Raw genomic sequence first — 7,266 nt, forward strand, 5'->3', positions numbered from 1 at the left:
CGAGGCGCGGCCCGTGGGTCGCGGGAGCGGGGGAGTCGCAGAGGCCCCTGGAAGGGCCGAGGCGCCGGAATGAAGGCCGCCCCGACCGCCGGGAGGAGCGTGTGCGCAATGGGCAGAGGACCCCAGACTCAGAGGGCGTTCTCTGCACCCCGCACCCCTCTCAGCTACTGAGAAACGGACACGGGAGTGTGACTGTGTCCATATCGAAGCAGCTTGAGCGTCCACCTCAGTCATTCAGTTAACATCTACCCCTTCTTCTCCCGCCACCTCCTGTTCCCGCGGAAGCAATGGCGAGTCACTTGTCCAAAGCATGTCTGTCTCCCTGTCGGGCTCAGGGGTCAAGGCTCCCGAGCGGCTCAGCTGTATCTCCTTCCCCAGACCCCGAGGGCGGAGTGGTGTCCAGGCTTAGTTTCACCCCCGGGGCAGGCAGAAGGGAGAGTGGGGGTCACGAAAGGTTAAATGAGTTAGGATAAGGAATACAGATTAGAAGGGAAGAAGAAGAGATGGAACTGAAGAGACTCGGAACAACGCTTTGGGACCAAGCAGTCACCTTCGTCTTGTACCGTTGTTCCGAGAACGCGCGCAGGCCACCGGGCACGTGGAGACGGCAGGGTAAGTTGTTAGGAAAATTCCAGTTTGGGGTTTGCTCCTGGCCACTGAGTCTAGCTGTTGATAAATTAACCAGCACGTTGGGCCCTTCTGAGCTGAAAGTTGCCCGTTTAGAAAGAAAGGGTAATAGCATCGGTGATAGGTCCTATCACCAATGGACCTGGTGCCTTCGTCAACGAGCTGTGTGACTTTGGTTAAGTCACCTAACCTCTCTCTGTCAACTTCTCATCTGGATGAGCATAATATCTATAGTATCGGCTCAGCTGGTTGTATGGAATGTGTTGATACATGTAGAGCGGTTAGAGCAGAGGATCGCACGTTGTGAATATGGCAGACGGACAAATGTTGGCCAAAAAAAAAGATCATTAAAAATCATTACATTAAAAAACCCTCAAATCTTCATACCACCCAGGCATGTCTTAATACTTGTGTCAACGTGGAAACCCGGGTGAGCAGCTTCTTCTGCTGAAAGCCTGAAGTTCCTAGCCTTTGGCTCGGGGCTCAAATTGTCATGGTTCGAGCCAGCACTTACCCTCCAAGGACCCTGTGTTTTGCACAGAGCCAGAATCCAGCATATAGGGACTCTGTATGCATATTCTTATTCGTTCCCTCCCGTCTCCCAGCGGTTCTGGGCTGCAGCTTCTCTGACTAATTAGAGTCAGAGAGGACAACTTGAGTAAACACAATTAACAGAGGCAAACAGGTCTCTCTACCTGGCTGGAGTCTGAGTTGGTATACTGGGAAATGTTTCTGTGCCAGAAGAGCTCAACATAATTTCTACATTAAGAATCTAATCCCTGCCCTGTCCGATTTGGCTCAGTGGATAGAGCGTCGGCCTGATCTAATCCCTGACCCGAAACTCAACAGGCGGATTTGGGTTTGATGAAGCAAACTGGAAATTCCTTCCCGATTGGTGGGTCCAGATACACGGGTTTTGCACTAGGAGCTGCTGTGATGGTCGTATCTGGGGAGATGTGGATAGAAGGCTAGGGACTGCTTGCCCGCTGTCTCCGAGGTCCCTATCCGCTACCTCCTGTACCACAGCACTGTTTGCCTTCTTCATCTGCTGCCCAGGGGCTTTCACAATGCGGAGGTTCTTCTGTTGCTGGAATAGGGAGAGCTTGAGCTCTCTGAAAGCCTGGGGGTGGAAACACTTAGGCACAGTCTAGGAGTCAAGACAGGTTGTAATCTCTCCTGAATTTCCACTTGTTCAAAGCCTTCTTTGTCCACTGACACTGCCCTCTGCCCCACTTCCACCCCATCTTTATAATTGTTCCATAGGCCTAGGGTAAGTTTCTGTTCCAAATCTCCCTCTCCCAGCTCGGCTCTTGATGCAACACAGCTACTCCATTGCTTCTGAAATTTAAGAGAGAGAGAGAGAGAGAGAGAGAGAGAGAGAGAGAGAGAGAGAGAGAGACACCATCTAAAATTAATGTTACTTTAAAAACCCTTCCTGGCTTGATGTGTGTGTATGTTTCTTCCCTGGCTTGCTTTTCTGTATCGCTCCTCTTTTCATTCCAAACTTACCTGGCCATATACAGGGGTTGGCAGAAGTAGGCTTACAGTTGTTCACATGAACAATTACAAATTAGTAAATAATAATACAAGGATAAACTCTGTGTTTCACATACTTACAACTGTAAACCTACCCTTGCCCACCCCTGTACCTGACATAAAAGCCTTCCTCTCTACCCTCCTGGTAGATCACTGTGGTTGATTTACTGCAGCAGGTACTGTTTGTGTGTTACGTATATCTCTGTTCTTCCAAGTGTGTGTGTCTTAGATTGCAGGCTCTCAGAGCTCAGAGCTGCAGTCTGTAGATCCCTGCAGTGCCCAGGGCAGTTCTGTGTCATCACTTGAAATGCCTAATGATGACAGTTTCCTTTTCTGTGCCATAAGGGCGTATGTGCTACTGGCACCAGCTACTTCCCACCTCCCTCAGTCTCCTCTAAGTCTCCCAGCAAAAAGCTGGTCGCCTCTTTTCCCTAAACTGTGTTCTCTTTGAACTTGGATTCAGAAAACCTGAGTTTCATTCCTACTTCTGCCCTTTGCTACCTCTATTTTCGACAAGTTGCTAATGTCTCTGAGTTGTGGCCTCCTCACCTTCGTCTGTAAGAGGGGGACACTGTTGATGTCCTGGATGAGGACAGAGTGTAACAGCGGTTGTGGAATGCTTGTAAAGGATGAAACCCTTTTCCAGAGGTCAAGGATCATGATTACTCTGGCTGTCACTCCAGACCCTACACTGTGGTTGGTATCAAGAACTCAAACTTTACAGCAGCTGCCACCTCATTTCATTAACTTTGAGTGGATTTAATGTTTCAAACTTGGGTAGGAATCTAATGGAGAAAGAATTTTGCCTTGAAAAATGGGGTTCTTGAGTTTTCCATCGAGGCACCATTTTATAAAGGCCTACCAAGAGGCAATACATTTCAATCACGCTGTGCCTCAGTTTCCCTATTCATAAAATGCCTGTGATAAGAACTCCCAGAAAGAAAAATACTGTAACATTAAAACATTATATTGATAAAGTAAAAACCGAAGAGTGTATTAAAATTGACTAATTTTTTTCCCTTCCGGTATGCTCAGTGGTTAGAGTGTCGGCCCTCACACTGAAGGGTCACAGGTTCAATTCCTGATCAAGGGCAGGTACCTGGGTTGCAGGTTCTATCCCCCAGATTTGGTCGGGCCCCTGTGGGAGGCAACCCATCGATGTGTCTCTCTCACATCGATGTCTGTCTGTCCTTCCCTCCCTCCCTTCCTCTCTCTTTAAAGATGGACAGGAAAAAGCCCTAGCCGGTTTGGCTCAGTGGATAGATGGTTGGCCTGCGGACTGAAGGGTCCCAGGTTTGATTCTGGTCCAGGGCACATACCTCGGTTGCAGGCTTCTCCCTGGTCCCCGCCCTGGTTAGGGCCTGTGCAGGTCGGGGCATGTATTTCTCTCACATCGATATTGCTCTCTATCTTTCCCTCTCTCTTCCCCTCTCTCTAAAAATCAATGGAAAAATATCCTAGGGTGAAGATTCAAAAAAAAAAAAAAAAGAATGGATCAGGACACACAAAAAATGGACTTATTTCTATGCTTTGTGACTCAATTTTCCCTAAAGTGAAGGTAAATTATAATAAGAGAATAAACTTTTAGTAAGAATTGCATTTTACCACATTGGACTTGAGAAGCTCATATGATCTTGTGTTTTGGTTTATTTTTCCCATCAGCTCAAGGTTGTTGTGAGGGTAAAGGACTTAATGTCAGTAACATGTGTGGGGATCCCCAGATTAAAGGTTAAGTGAGTCCAAAGCAGAAGTAACTTTGTCCAAAGTCACAGCTCCACCAGAAGGAGCAGAGAGGCTGCTGTTTATTCAGCGGTGACTTGGGGATTCAAGGACTCTCCCGGATTCCACGTCCATTACAGTCCACAAATACCCCTTCCTCTCATTTCCCTTTTTTAGGTCTTGGTTCCCCCATCTCACATTGGTGCAGTGGAGAGGGTAGTGGAGAGATCACGAAAGAGCAACATGGGACAGTATTTACTGAGGAAACGGCCACGTAAGATAGTTGGCCTTTTTTTTCTTTCTTTTTTTTTCCTGGCAGCTTAGGAGCAAGGTTCCCCTAACCAAATGTTTGATTGCTAGAATTTATATCTTTCTGAAGGCTCACTTCTTCCAGGAAGCCTGCTAAAGTTAATTGGAACAGGGAGCTAGCTTCTTTGAACTTATGTAGGATGTGTTTTTCAAGGTCCTGTATTTGTTCCCTCCTCTTGTAAGACCTGAAACCTTGACCTGTTTGCCACGCAAACTTTTTGCTGTCTTTTGTATTTATTTACTGTTCATATCCGGCTTTCACTGTGTTCTCTTTATGACTGTCTACGTCATTTATAATCCTAAGAGGTCAGATACTGTGTCTATCTAATTCTCATTATATAATAGCCAATAAAATGATAATCACTGTAATAGAGACTTGATAATCATAGTCTAACAAATGCTCGTAATGGTTGTAGTGAATAATGGAATAAGGTCTTGAATAAAATTCATTAAAAGTCAATCACCTTAAAATATTTTTAAAAATTTTACTTTAGTAATTACTCACATATTTTGGGACTTGTAGAATTTAAGAGTTGGAATGAATGTCAGAGGTCATCTATCCTACCCTCTCACTAAGTGCCACCAGCCTCTTGAACCCTCACAATGACAAGGAGTTCACTGCTTTGCCCAACACCTAATCAACCTAGTTTTGCATTGTAAAACGTTTCTTGCCTACAAAAATATATGAAAATTGCCGAAACGGGTTTGGCTCAGTGGATAGAGCATCGGCCTGCGGTCTGAAAGGTCCCAGGTTCGATTCCGGTCAAGGGCATGTACCTGGGTTGCAGGCACATCCCCAGTAGGAGATGTGCAGGAGGCAGCTGATCGACGTTTCTCTCTCATCGAAGTTTCTAACTCTCTATCTCTCTCCCTTCCTCTCTGTAAAAAATCAATAAAATATATTAAAAAAAATATATGAAAATATATGTATTGAAGAGCAATAACAAAACCAAGTACTTAAGTACCTACCACCCAGGCAAAGTTGAGAAATTACCACACCTTAGATGTCTTCTTTGCCCCTCCTGATTTCATCCAAGTTCAATGTTCAGATCATCCTAATTGTTCTTCCTTATATGGAGCTGAAATGTGTTCCATTGACACATCTACCCATGATTCCTAATTCTGGGCACTGGAGCTATGCAGATTCAATGTAATGCTTCTTCCACGTGACAACCCATTGGCTATTTGATGGGATGTATCATAAGGAATTGCTAGAAGAAACATCTTTAATTCTGTTCTTATTCAAATGTGTCTTCAATAATTTTACACAGTCCTCTACAGACCTGGTCTGACTAGCAAAATTCTCTCTAAGATGGCCTTGGATAGGATTGACTGTTTCAGAGGCCATTGTACACTGCTGAGTAGATAGTAAAAATTCCCATAGTTTTCGTACGAAGACTATTAACCCAGGTCTCTTCTGTTAAGTAGTTTTGAAATCTAAATGCCAGACTTTACATTGATTACATGAATTCTTGTCAATTTTATTTGGTTGGTTTTGGTCTGTGATTCATGCCAGCCTGTCTATATCATCTTAATTTATTAGAATGCTTTATTGTATAATTTATTGACAGAGAGACTCTCATTGGAGCAAGCATGAAAAACACTTCTGCAGAATACATTAAAATGCCAATGTTAAACTATTCTGAACATAATATTTTCTAAATCGTTCAGAAGTCACTGCAGGATCTTACAGTGTCTCCTCAATTATTGTGCCTTTGATCTGTAGGATACCAGTTAGTGGAGATGCAGGTAATGAGATTCCAAATAGCAGTGTGCTTTAGTGCATGGGACTCTGGCAGAGAGTTAAAGCTACTGTGGAAAACAGAGAGCATCAAAGTAAAGCTAGTCATTATGCTGGCAGCAGGGAGAGAGGAGTGGGAGTTCAGGTACAGTAGTTGGACATCATAAGGAACTGAGAATCTATCATATTTTGGCATCAATTCAGAGGGTGGAACGTCTAGATACATGCACCGCCAGGATATTTTTTTTCTTAACAATAAATTATTGTAATGAGCTTGGTTAATGTGCTTGCAATAATGTTTTAAGGCCAGGTTTATTGGCACAATTTTAAAAATAACTATCATTATAATAACAGGTCTTGATTTTGCAGCAAAAATCTGGGCTGCTAATATTTTAGGAGAAGAAAAACAACGCTTGGAAGAAAAACACCGTAACATATACCTCCTCTTGGCTGTCAGGAAAGCGCCTGGGGCACAGAGAACATGCACTGCAGAGGCACACACACACTCACACTCACACTCACACACTCACACTGGCGCGCACACACGCCATCTTGTCCAGCTTCTACATTATGCAGATGCTGGTTACAGACCAAGTCCTTGTCTGCCCCTACATGCCAGTCTGGTCCCGAGCAGTGCTAGTTTCTCGTGGGAAATACTTTGCCCTGACACTGCCCCCGAAGCCCTGAAACACTAATTCAGTGATGGCGAATCTATGACACACGTGTCAGAGGTGACACGTGAACTCATTTTTTTGGTTGATTTTTCTTTGTTAAATGGCATTTACATATATAAAATAAATATCAAAAATATAAGTCTTTGTTTTACTATGGTTACAAATATCAAAAAATTTCTATATGTGACACGGCACCAGAGTTAAGTTAGGGTTTCTCAAAATGCTGACACGCCGAGCTCAGAAGGTTCGCCATCACTGCACTAATTGAACCTGAGCATTTGAATTGAGCCTCATTACTTGAACTGTGTTGAGGGAAGTGTGGGTCCCTTGGGTCTGAAATAGAATGAGAGGAGACGCAGCTCTCGGTTACACTGTCTCCTGGTGCCAAAATACACTGCCTCTGGGAACCCAGTTACTTGCGACAACTTTGATTATTTTTTTGCCTTCCCTGCTCCTCATTTACTCTACATAATTCACACTATAACTTCCTGCGTCCTCTCACCTTGATGCAGAGAGGGAAGTAGGCATTAGATGAGAATCACGAGAGTCTCTCTAGTATGGGGGGTGGCCAGAAATTGGGGAACCATCACCAAATCAGCCACTTACCCCACAACTAACGCCATTCATTAGGTAGGCATTTTGCTTTTCCCTATTCTGTAG

Source organism: Myotis davidii, unplaced genomic scaffold, assembly GCF_000327345.1.
Source record: "Myotis davidii unplaced genomic scaffold, ASM32734v1 scaffold208, whole genome shotgun sequence".
In the NCBI taxonomy this organism is placed as follows: domain Eukaryota; kingdom Metazoa; phylum Chordata; class Mammalia; order Chiroptera; family Vespertilionidae; genus Myotis; species Myotis davidii.